The sequence below is a fragment of the Haemaphysalis longicornis genome, unplaced genomic scaffold (genome assembly GCF_048455015.1).
Source record: "Haemaphysalis longicornis isolate Haplotype H1 unplaced genomic scaffold, Haemaphysalis longicornis Haplotype H1 scaffold_7, whole genome shotgun sequence".
Classification (NCBI taxonomy): Eukaryota; Metazoa; Arthropoda; class Arachnida; order Ixodida; family Ixodidae; genus Haemaphysalis; species Haemaphysalis longicornis.
Genome location: NW_027526422.1, coordinates 23,684,825 through 23,698,063, shown reverse-complemented (window position 1 = coordinate 23,698,063; position 13,239 = coordinate 23,684,825).

Sequence of the window (13,239 nt, the reverse complement as noted above, 5' to 3'; positions counted from 1 at the left end):
TTGAATTCACTTACGTGGCTCTACAAAGAATGAAATCAGCGACTCTGGCAGCCGTTACCTGGCTTTTGCGGGGACGTCGTACTAACGCAGCAGTCATGGAAGAAAGAAAGCAGAGAGGAGCGTCTGGCGAAGGGTGAGGAGGAGGGCGACATGCGCGGCTACGGCGTATTTTGTCGCACTTCCTCCCCCTCACTCTAGTTTCAGGCGGCGCCTCCATAGAGCGCCCTCCCCGTCCTTCCCCTCACCAGGCGCAGTTCAGGGGTGCTATTCCATAAGGCCCGAGATTGAGCGAAACTTGGGAAACAAGAGCTCTAGAGACGCCAACGTAACGTAATGATAATATTTCGAGGCGGAGTTCAAGTGCTTTAAAAACGCAATGCACGCTATTTGCTGATTATGGGGGTGACATGACCTGTCCAGGGCAGCGCGTTCCAAGGAGGCGCGACTAGGGCGTGGCGCGTTTTTCACTGCTGTCTCTCCTTCCACGGCTGCACTGGTGGCTACTGGGGGCAAGAAAATCCAACTACATTACTTTATCGCGCTTTTAAGTGCGAATGCACTTTATAAGCGACCCCAAACCTTCCACCGCCGGCGGCTGCGGCGGCGGCGTCCGCAGTCCTCCTCTCTATATAAAAAAAACAGCATCCGGCGCCAGGTTTCGATCCGAGGACTTTGCGGCCGCAGCGCGACGCTCTACCGACTAAGCCACGGACGCGACGCTGATATCAGTGTTAGTAACGCGCCTTATATCTTTAACGCATTCAAACTACGTCGTCAGCGGCGTGCGTTGGCGACTCAGCGGCGTTACAGCGGCTTGATAACTGCGTGGTGTACACGTGATACTACAAACCCGATGGAAGAGATGGAAGAGAAGGCGGCGAGGCGGTGGGCTGCGGGGGCCGAGCGCAAGCGCCGCAAGCGGGCCGACAACCGTGCATTCGCACTTTCACATTCTCCCCCTCGGGGAAATGCGGGGGAATTTTTTATTTTATTATTCTCTATTTTACTACAAAGTTCATAAATTTATTTTTATTTTAGGCGTTCTTATGAGCTTTTTGTTTGAAATTCGCCGTCCTCAGAAGCAATTTCTGCCCATTTCTGCCGTCGGTGACAGACAATGCAATCACGTGACTCAGGCCGACTGGCAAAAAAAGAAAGCGGGTGATGTAAACGCGCCACATTCAAAGTAATTGCTGCTCGCTGTTATCGAAACCCTTCACCCGTTTCAAAAACGCAATTTCCCAGAAGAACTTCAGTCTGCATACGTGATTTGTAGGCGAAAGCTTGGCGATTCTTAATAACTACTGGTACGTTGTACTTGCGATGATTCTTAACTGATATGTTGAACTTGCGTATTTTTTCTCGCTTTTATTTCTTTCACTTTCGGCATAAATTTTGGCATTAAATCTACCGGATTCTTTTATGCTATGTTGAGTTTGCGTCAGTTTCTTCCTTCATTTCGTAGTGAACTCGTCAGCAAGAAGACTGGCACACAGCAGAGCCTCCCTATAAACGGGGATCTCCGCGGCTGGTGTGCACCTGTCCTTCTCATGTACCATCACGTTCACGTGTCAGGGGTTATTCTACAACGCGCAAGAAAATGGCGTGCCGCAAGGTGGCGTGTTGAGCTGCACTCTCTTCATAATTAAGATGAACTCTCTTGGAAAGGCATTACCACCTACAATCTCTTATTGCATGTATGCAGATGACGTCCAGATATCCTATAAATTATGTAATATATCAATCTGCGAACGTCAAGGCCAGCTTGGTGTCAAGAAACTTGCCGGCTGGGCAGAGAAGAATGGTTTTAAATTAAATCTTGCAAAAAGCTTCTGCGTTGTGTTCTCCGGGAAGCGCGGGGTCCATCCGGGCCCAGACATTACTCTTAATGGCGTGTCGCTTCCTGTGAACAAGGAGCACAAGTTTGTAGGTGTTGTGTTTGACCACAAACTCACATTCATTCCCAACATCAAGGAACGTAAGCATAAATGTCTGATAACAATGAATGTCCTTAAGGTCCTCTCGCACCAGTCGTATGGTTCCGACAAAGAACTCCTGCTACGCCTGTATACAGCTTTGGTTGGTTCTGGTTTGTACTATGGCAGTGTGGTGTATGGGTCGACGACTAAAACAGCGTTGCGAATGCTTGACCCAGTGCTACACTTGGTGCTTCTTGCATCGGGTGCTTCTCGCACTAGCCCGGTCCAAAGTCTGTATGCCGAGTGTAACAAGTGGTGCCTTTAGAACCAATGGACATACATGGACTTGCTTTATGCTTTTAAAATTTCATCCCTGAATAAACATCCTTTTTATCCTGTCTTTAAAAATACACCCACAATCCTGCTGTTTGTAAATCGCCCATCCGTTCCTCTGGCCTTTTCACTTAGAGTCAGAGAGAGCGAGCCTCGGATCTCAGCGCTTCGTTTTTAGATATGTACAGATCCTTCTTTTCAGACATTTTACCGCCTTGGAAAGTTTCCCTGTGTCCTGCGACTTTTCTTTTATGAAACTTGACAAAAATCGGGTACCACGAGTTGCAATACTGCAGCACTTTCTGTCTCTGCAGTTTAATTACCCTTGTGGAGAATTTTACAGGGACGCTTCTAAAACCTCCACTATGGTGTCCTGCGCTGCTCATGGTCCGAATTTCAATGCAGCCAGAACCATGAGCGTACACACGACCATTGTTTCAGCAGAAGCATATGTAATTTTACTTGTCGTATAGCACATTCTTGAAAATCAAATTCCCAATTCTGTCATCTATACAAATTCCTTGAGTGTTGTACGTGCACTATCATCGCACAAGCCCCCCAAAAACCACATAGTTAACACCATTATGTCTGTGTATGCGCAAAAGCATGCGCTGCTCCTCTACTGGGTCCCAGGACACGCTGGGATCACTGGGAACGAGTTGGCAGATGAGCGGGCCGCTGCTGCTGCACTCAGGAACACTGTGGACATTACTACGGTACCCTATACAGACCTTATGCCACCCATAAGACAACACTTGCGTAGAACATGGCAAACACACTGGAATGAACAAACAGACAACAAACTACATGTAATAAAGCAACACTTGGGACGGTACGCAGCTCACTCACACAACTGATACACGGAAGTCGCACACGCATGTAACGCACTCGTATCTGCTCACGAGATCTATAAGACCCAAGTGCAGCAGGTGCGGAGATGCCCTATCCGTAGTTCACGTACTGATTCAATGCAGGACACTCGACACCACACGACGCAAACATTTTCCTGAACTCTACAGACAACACATCCCGCTACACCTAACACATTTCTTGGCCGACAACCCAATGTTTTCTAACAAGCGTGTTTTTCAGTTTTTATCAGGCGTCAGTTTTTTACAGCTTCTTTCATATCATGCATAATCACACTAGCCCTATACACCAGCCATCTTCATGCATTCGCTTCACTTTTGTTTTTACTCGACAATTTAGTATTTAATTGCACATCTGTCCTCATCAAATAACTTTGTCTTTCGCGCTCTTTCACTCGCACAAGGGTCGAACGCACACAGCGACCGCCCTTATACAAAAAGTACAAAACAACATCATCCTTATAGACACGTGTCCGTAAAAATCATGGCCCAAGTTTTTTTTTCCTTTTTAACCCGCACTGTTCAATCTTCTCAGCGCTACGGATTTTTTTTTCAGAAGTAGTTTTACCCACACTTCCAGACAAGGACCACATGTTATTTCGAGGTTGAGTTGAATCCACAACGTAGAAACAACCCTGCGTCACAGGCTTCGCGTTTCTCTCAAACCAGATTTAAGCCACCGTAGGACATGCACACGCAAACAAAAGGGAGTGCGGCGCCACAGGAAAAGAAAAAGACGTAGTGTCGAACTCACTGTCACGCCAGCGGAACAACGCAGATATCTGGCCAACACAACATTGTCGAACAGCGGCACGAGAAAGTTTAGGCGCCGAAGAAGAAAGTCTAAAGTGACATTTCTGTGTTGTCTATCGGCCGTACTCGCTCCGAAAAAAAAAGAGCATTGAGAAATGGACTTTCCGCTTCGCGTGAGCACTGTGTCATTAAATTAAGAACCCCACAAAGCGTGGACGACAAGCATAAAAAACACCGTTGAAAGAATTGAAGTTACCTTCAACAGAAAAAAATGAAATATTCTGCAGGAACAGAAATCTGGTGGCTTGCTATTCTTGCAGTCTTTCAGACCTCGGTCCTTACGTATCCCACTGAGATATACGGTTTCTTCTTTAATATAGATCACGGAAATTTCTAGGAGCAGCGGCGGAAATGATGCTTTTAAGGGCTCGCGCCCTTCCGAAAACGGATGAAGCCTTCACTATAAACGTATTTAGTAGAATAACAGCAAACCTTTATTATCTGCTTAGGCCGCACGCTTCAATTGGGGTATGAAACGAGTGCGAGTATCAACGCGAGTATCAATGCGAGTAGCATGCAATCACAACGTCCAATTTAGTGTGTAATTTTAGTTAAAAGAGCAATAGGACCCTTTGTTGTGTACAGATTTGTTGCCTCATATGCTTGTAGTGTTTCTTTTTCTCTGATTAACTTTTTGACGTCAATCAAGTGCCGCGATGGCGTAGAGGTAGAGCATCCGCCTCGCGTGCAGAAGGACCGTGGTTCGAATCCCGGTGCCGGACAATTCCCACCGGATTAAAAAAAGAAAAAAAAAACTCCCACCTCCCCTCGCGGGAACCCGTGTAGATGCGACGCATAGGCGGAGCGGCGAAGGGACCGCGTTTTATAGCGCGCATAACGTTGAGGGGACTGCGTAAGCCGGTCCCAGTCGATGACGACGTTGGCGTACTTGTAAAGCGGCGTGGACTCTAGGTGTTTGAGCCAAGCGTGGATGTTGCTTCGCCGGAGAACGGCACACCGGTTATATGCGCAGCGCGCCCGAAGGAGAGGAAACCGCGGAAGAGAGAGTACTGCACATGCGCCGGCCCCAGCGCGTCTGACGCGGCTATGACGCAACGTGCCGCGGCTATGACGCAACACAATCCAACACAATCCACTTTAATCCAATCCAATCCAAATCCAATCCAATCCAATCGAATCCAATCCAATGCCCCTCGCGAGATAGCGTTCGCTATCGGAGAGGAGAGGGGGTGAGCGGCGGAGAGCGCAGCTGGCGCGGCGAGGAGAATGGGGGAGGGGTGGACAACGCCGACGACAACGACGACGACGCCGGAGGGACAAGGCGAGTGAATCAGATGCTCTGCATCTAAAAATCCGCGTATTGATGGAATTGCACAAAGGGGCTTGGGGTGCGGCCTGACCCCGCCGACCATTGCCGGTAATGCACTCCCCCACCAGAGCAGGATTGGCCACCCCGGTGTAGTAACGGCCACAGCCTCCCATGAATACGCCAATTAACCGTCGGCACTCAGTCCCCAGCGGCTGCGAAGCAACTGACCACGGCGGCGGTCAGAGCTGTGACGCAGCAGAGGGTGCTAAGAATCCTTGGATCCGGACAGGCCGCCAATGGAATCTGAACCTGGCAACGCTTAACGCGCGAACCTTATCTAGCGAAGCGAGTCTAGAGGTGTTGTTCGAGGAATTAGAGGGCATTAAATGGGATGTAACAGGGCTTAGCGAGGTTAGGAGTGCAGGCGAGGCATTTACGGCGCTGAAAAATGGACACGTCCTATGTTACCGGGGTCTAGAGGACAGAAGAGAACTGGGAGTGGGACCTCTAGTCAATAAAAGCATAGCTGGCAACATAGAAGAACACTATAGCATTAACGATAGGGTAGCAGGTCTTGTAATTAAGCTCAATAAGAGGTACAAGCTCAAGGTGGTGCAGGGCTACGCGCCTACATCCAGCTACGACGACCAAGTAGTGGAACGCTTCTATGAAGATGTGGAATCGGCAATGGCTAAAGTAAAAACACAGTATACCGTAGTTATGGGGGACTTCAATGCTAAAGTAGGCAAGAATCAGGCTGGAGACAAGGCAGTTTGGAACTATGGTCTCGGGTGTAGAAATAGCAGGGGGGACCTACTGGTTGAGCTTGCAGAACGGAATAACCTACGCATAATGAATACTTTCTTCTGTAAACCGGAGAGTCGGAAGTGGACCTGGAGGAGCCCGAATGGGGAGCATAAAAATGAAATAGACTTCATATTATGCGATAACCCTGGCGTCGTGCAGGATGTGGAAGTGCTCGTAAGGGTAAGGTGTAGTGACCACCGTATGGTAAGATCTCGAATTCGGCTAGACTTGAGGAGGGACGGCAACAACTAGTACGAAAGAAGCCGATAAATGAGCTAACAGTAAGACGTAAACCAGAAGAATTCAGGATCGCGCTGCAGAACCGATATTTAGCTCTTAACGATGAAGCCGAGCTTACGACGCAGGAAGCCAGCGACAACCTTACACTCATTATCACGGAGTGTGCAGTAGACGTCGGGGGCACTATGGCTAGACAGGATACTGGTAAACCTTCACAGGAGACGAAAGATCTAATTAGGAAACGGCAAACCATGACAATCTCTACCGCAGCTGACAGAATAGAACTAGCAGAGCCTTCAAAGTTAATCAATAAGCGTAAGACAGCTGACATACGGAAGTATAATATGGAGAGGATCGAGTACGCTGCGAAGAACGGAGGTAGCCTGAAAGCAGTGAAGAGGCGTCTTGGCGCGGGGAAAAAAATCAGATGTATGCACTTAAAGATTATCAAGGCAATGTCATCACAAATAGGGACAAAATAGTCACAGTGGCCGAGGAGTTCTATAGGGACCTGCACAGTAGCCGGGACATCCAGGATAATGCCGAGCGAGACATTAGTTCAGAGGAGATAGACATCCCACCAGTAACGACCGAAGAAGTAAGGAAGGCCTTGAAAGAAATGAAAGGGGGCAAAGTAGCTGGTGAGGATCAGATAACAGCAGACCTCTTGAAGGACGGCGGAGAAATTGTACTTGAAAAACTGGAAAACCTGTATACGCAATGCCTAATGACCGCAAGTGTACCGGAATCTTGGAAGAACGCGAACACCATCCTAATCCATAAGAAAGGCGACGTGAAACACTTGAAAAATTACAGGCCGATCAGCTTACTGTCAGTCGTCTACAAGGTACTTACCAAGGTAATCGCTAACAGAATTTCTGAAACCTTAGATTTCAGTCAACCTAAAGAACAAGCAGGGTTCCGTAAAGGTTATTCAACAATGGACCATATTCACACGATCAATCAGGTGATAGAGAAGTGCGCTGAGTATACTGAACCCCTATATATAGCCTTCATAGATTATGAGAAAGAATTTGACTCGGTCGAAACCCTAGCAGTCATTCAGGCATTACGGAACCAGGGGGTAGATGAGCATTATGTAAGAATACTAGAGGATATCTACAATGGGTCCACAGCTACCATCATCCTCCATTAGGAGAGCAGTAAAATACTTATAAGGAAGGGTGTCAGACAAGGAGACACAATCTCTCCAATGTTATTCACAGCATGTTTACAAGAAGTATTCAGAACGTTGGATTGGCAACAGGTGGGAGTAAGGGTTAATGGAGAATAGCTCAGTAACCTCAGATTTGCTGATGACGTTTCCTTGCTAAGTAACTCGGGGGACGAATTGCAAAGCATGCTTTCCGCACTGGACGAACAGAGTAGAAGCGTGGGCCTGAAAATTAATATGCAGAAAACTAAAGTAATGATCAATAACCTCGGGACAGCACAGTGGTTTGAGATAGGTGGCGAGGCAGTGGAAGTGGTAAGCGAATATATCTACTTAGGCCAAGTTGTGACCCCAGATCCCAACCATGAGGCAGAGATAATTAGAAGGATAAGAATGCGGTGGGGTGCATATGGCAGACATTCTCAGATAATGAATAGTAGCCTACCATTGTCGCTGAAGAAGAAAGTGTATGACAGCTGCATCTTACCGGTACTTACCCACGGGGCAGAAACCTGGAGGCACACTAAGAGGGTGCAACTTAAATTGAGAACGACTCAGCGTGCAATGGAGCGGAAAATGATAGGTGTAACATTAAGGGACAAGAAGAGAGCGGAGTGGGTCAGGGAACAAACACGTGTTAAGGACATATTAGTAGAGATTAAGAAAAAGAAATGGACGTGGGCAGGGCATGTAATGCGAAGGCAAGATAACCGCTGGTCATTAAGGGTAACAGAGTGGATCCCTAGAGAAGGCAAGCGTTGCAGGGGGCGGCAGAAAGTTAGATGGGCAGATGAGATTAACAAGTTTGCGGGGATAAATTGGTCACAGTTGGCACAGGACCGGGGTAATTGGAGAATAATGGGAGAGGCCTTTGCCCTGTAGTGGGCGTAGATAGGCTGATGATGATGATGAAGTGTGTCGACCCCGTGACATGTTATTTACCAGTATACTTCGTGTGCTGCTTGAACGTGTCGACTTGTTATGTAGGCTTCCTCATGGAAAAAAGACTAAAGACACGTCCTGCAGCGTTAACAAAAAAGGAACCAAGCAAGCAAGAAAGCAAGGAAGCAAGCAAACAAACAAATAAACAAACAAAAACTTACACACATACAAACAAGCAAACAAACACGAATAAAAACTGAACAATCGTTCTGTTGTAGTTCAATGACTTCCGGCGACTTTACATCCTTTTGTTTAAGAAGCATTGAGAATGTCACAAATCTACATCGGAATTTGCCTTATTTTTTACAGGGCAGGACAACGTGCTGGCAGCAGTCCCAGGACGCGTGCTGCATGTCCAAGCGGCTGTTTACTGATGCAATCCGGAAGTGCTCACCTGTGATCAGATCGTAAGGTGCATGTTTCAACCCGGGCAGGCCATCCAATATTGGCAAAGCCAAGCACACCTCAACTTGGCTGGTTGTATGCATCCAGAAGGCCTTGCCCTTCATGCTATAAAAGCTGCAGGACATCCATCATAGAGAAGACGTTTGGCTCCATAGTCCCATATCCGAAGCTGTTACTTCGCTGTGGTGATGTTTATTAGCTCTCGCATCCGCCTTACTGCAATTCTGATGCCCCGTAGTTACCTTATGTGCGATAAACACTCGTTTCTTCAGGTTCTCTGTCTCCGTCCCTTGTATAGTATAAAATTGATATACGAACAACTGTACAAAAAAGTTTTAGAATTGAATGGGTCTTCTTCTGGTTTATGAGCACGACATGATGATGATGATAATAATAATAATAATAATAATAATAATAATAATAATGGGATGGTGCGCATAGTCGAAGCGTATTTGTCTGTGCACATAAATACGGACATATTTTAGTGAAGAGCAGGCCTTCGCACGCGTACATACGAGAAGATAACAACAGTGATTATCAATGATTATGACAATCACGCATCTGGGTTTACAGTGACGCCACTCTCAAAAGTTTAATACGACTCTGAGTTACCAGCCTGGGGATGCGGGGATGCCAGTGAGCCTGTGGTGATCATGGACTACCTGAACCTCTGGACTAGGTTTAAGTTGTTGCATTATTTTACTTGGGCAGCTATTATATTTTTACAGATAAAAAAATAATAAATTTTACACTTACGCATGAAATAGGAACGTGACGGAGCTGTACGCAACATTTACGACCATCACGAAGGTTTAAGTCGACGATTGCAGCCGATTTGCTTCTTCTCCGCTGTCGCAACGACCTTTGCTCTATCATTGTAACTATAAATTTGTGATTTTATCGTTAACTTTTTTACGAAGTGATGATCGTTGGAAATCACCTTGGAGGGTCGTACGCTATGACGTGTCTTTCTCGTTGCGAGCAAGTGTTGCCACGATTACGGCGAATGCTGGAGTTTTTTTGTCATTCGGCGGTCTAATTTATTTTAATTTAGATCCTTCCACGGTCAAGTTTATTCAGCAGTATAGCAATATTTTATAACAGCAGGGATACTGAGGCAGATTCGGTCATTTGGACTGCCCTTGACGTCTTGACATGTGAAGCGGTGAGAGTGGAGAGACGAATTCTGCGCCAGTGTGATACGGCCAGAAGCGCTTACACGATATTAGGACAAAGTATAGTTTCAAAAAAGCTCTTAGCCCCATTAGTAACTGGCTTCTTGCTATGGGCATATGACTTCTTACTGATGGTTGCGTCAGTTTGACAGGCACTGCTGTTGAAGCCCACTGCCGTTTGGCTGGCGGGTTTCCGGTATAGTATTGTAAGTACATGACGTGGGCAGGGCATGTAATACGAAGGCAAGGTAACCGTTGGTCATTAAGGGTAGCTGAGCGGATCACTAGAGAAGGCAAGCGTGGCAGGGGGCGGCAGAAATTTAGATGGGCATATGAGAGGTCGCAGTTAAGATAAAACTGGGATAATTGGAGATTAATGGAAGAGGCCCTTGCCCTGCAGTGGGTGTAGATAGGCTGGTGATGATGATGATGGTGATTGTAATTACGCCATCAGTGAAGGTATTATGTTGTGTTAAAACATTATTTTCCTTCAAATTAATGTAGAAAATTTGTTTTGCCTAGTACTCTGAGAAAGTTCGGCCCCAAATCATTTCGCACACAACGGCCACTGTGGCCGTAAAGCACTTGTAATAAAAGTCGGACGAAGAGCAGAGAGACACGAGCCGCCCACTAATCGTTCCGAGAAGCTGCTGCTTTTTACTTCCGTCTACTTATTTGTTTACTGCCCAGCTGTTTGCCTGCACACAAAATTTTGTGTATGTTCACTACTAGCTTTATCTCTCTTCCAACTCACATTTAAGCTTATGTCCTTCATATGCAGCCCCCCCCCCCCCCCCCCCTAAAAAAAAAAAAGCTTTGGTTGGAACAAACATACTGCAGTAACACACGCGTCCTTGTTTTATTAGGCACGTGTAAGTAATAGCTTTTACCCCTCTGGTTGCCACGGTTGTTCTGTACACTGCGGTAAAATGTCGCGTTTTTCCAAGCAAAGTGCTTTTCCATGGCCAGGGAGGCAAATTTAAAGCAGTCGTTACACCTGCGCCATAACCGTAAATACTAGTTTATGTCCGCAGTCCTGTTTTGTTTTTTGGGGAAGCAGCCCGAGGCCCGCACAGAAGGCGTAACTACGCGCATTAATGACTCTTTAAACGACAACCGTACATTGCTTAGTAGGAAGTGAGGCTAATCATGATGTATTCTGTTTACGACGCAGTCACGCCATACTCCATACTGTCGCTTGTTTCTGCATGCCTCAGGCTGCTTTTAATGTCAATATTCACAAGTAAATGGTGATTGTACGATGTTCTGATTATATATGATATGTTCATATGATGTGCTGATTGCATGATGTGTTGAGTATATGATGAAGAAATTGTACTTAAAAATTTACTTTAAATCTAGGCTTATTGTCTTAGGTTTTCAATGCATCCGTCATGATCACGATGCCACCTAGAAGGGAAAGCCAGATGGCCACTACGCCACTCCCGATTAATATTAACCAAAATGAAATGAAATGTGGTTAATACTAGACATCACAACACACGTCGAATTACAAGGTGACAACACACGCCGAATTACAAGGTGCGCTCCCCATCTTATTTGACACGACGAGTGTATCAAGATGGAGCTGTATACATCGTTTAAAGCTTAATTACTGAAATTAGCACTACTGCAACGCCCCACTTCGAAGTCGGCTCGGAGTGATCGCTCCAAAAACTGGGCGGGATGTGGAACGAGTTCTGCTGACTGCCGTTTCTCCGTGCATTCGCGATACGGGTTTACCTCCTTACGCCGCAGACAATCGGGTGGAATCACAGAGGCTTCATGCATGAGCGACGTGGTTGTAGGATTGAGTTGCACCGCAGGCAATGCTGTGCTACCATCGAGTTCGAACGCATTCTCTGTCCCCTTCAGGAGGATGCAAATGTAAATGCATGCTTAAAGCCGCTCCTTCGTGCACGCGCGGTGCTGTTTATCTCCTTTTATTACCAGGCCAGGCAGACTGAAATGGAAATAAATAAACATCAATTCGCTTAAGAAGGTTGAATGCATCATGAGCAGTCATAGCTATTCTGCCTCACAGCATGACAAACTAGCAAATGTATCGTTTACGGTGTTTCAGCTAGCCAAATCTGATGGATTTAATTTATAGAAATTGAGTACGAATTCACATTCAAAAACTGATTTTTGCTACCTACAAAACAATTTCAGCACAGCATGAACCTCGGAATGATGTGTCTAAAAAACTTTCGATAAAATATAAGCATCTATATACACCAAGCAGAATTGTGGTGGAGTTTTGTAACACTCCTAACGAATACATGATTGTTTGAAATAAAATCTCGCGGCCGGAAGCGCACCTTCTTGCTGATGACGGCCTCAAACTCCACAAACTTTGACATTTCCGCCTCCTGATTACACGCCATATAACTGCACTTCTCCTCACTTTCCGGAAAGGTTTGGCTTCACCCCGCGGCAGATCTTACGCTCACATAATGTCGTAAAAAAGAACAAGACATGGTAGTTTCACCATCCGACAGCCTTGCTTTCTCCACACGCAATCTCCCATCAGGGGTTAGGTACCACCTTATTTACTATACGCAATAACTACGTTACACCTGCGAACTAAAGTATGCGGTAAACAGACGAGGTGTGGTTTACGTTTCTTGAAGGGCCTTAGATTACCATACCTACAGAACTCTCAGCCCCGCAGTATTTAAAAAGGCAGGAAACTCACACTAACGCGTATGACCTGAAGGTAGCGAAGCTGTACGCAACCTTCACGACCATCACGAAGGTTTAAGTCCACGATTGGAGCCGATCTCCTTCTTCGGTGCCGCAACGACCTTTATTCCATCATTGTTGCTAGAAGTGTGAGTTTCTTTAATTCTTCTGAAGTGATAATCATGGTCACGTTGGAGAGGCGTTAGCCATGACGCGTATTTCTCGTTCTGAGAAAGTGTTGCAATGATTACGACGAATGCTGGAGTATTTCTCGTTTCAAGCAAGGGCTGCCCCGATTACGGCGAACGCAGGAGTTTTTTGGCTAGTCTCGGCCAATCTCCTCAAGTCGATATGCTTGGCTTGACAAATTTGCGCCGGGGATGGTGGGCGGTCACCGTGAGGCACGCACACACGCGCGCTTATCATTTTCTTGGATTTTTTTAACGGCTGGGTGGTCGCCGCAATCTTGGCCAATTTCTCCAAGTTGGTAAGCTTGGTTTAACAAACGTGTGCAGGGGACGCTGGGCGATCGCCGCGAGCCCGCGCTCGCATGCGCACGCTCGGCAAGTTCTTCGTATTTTTAACTGCGGACACTCAAATTACGATT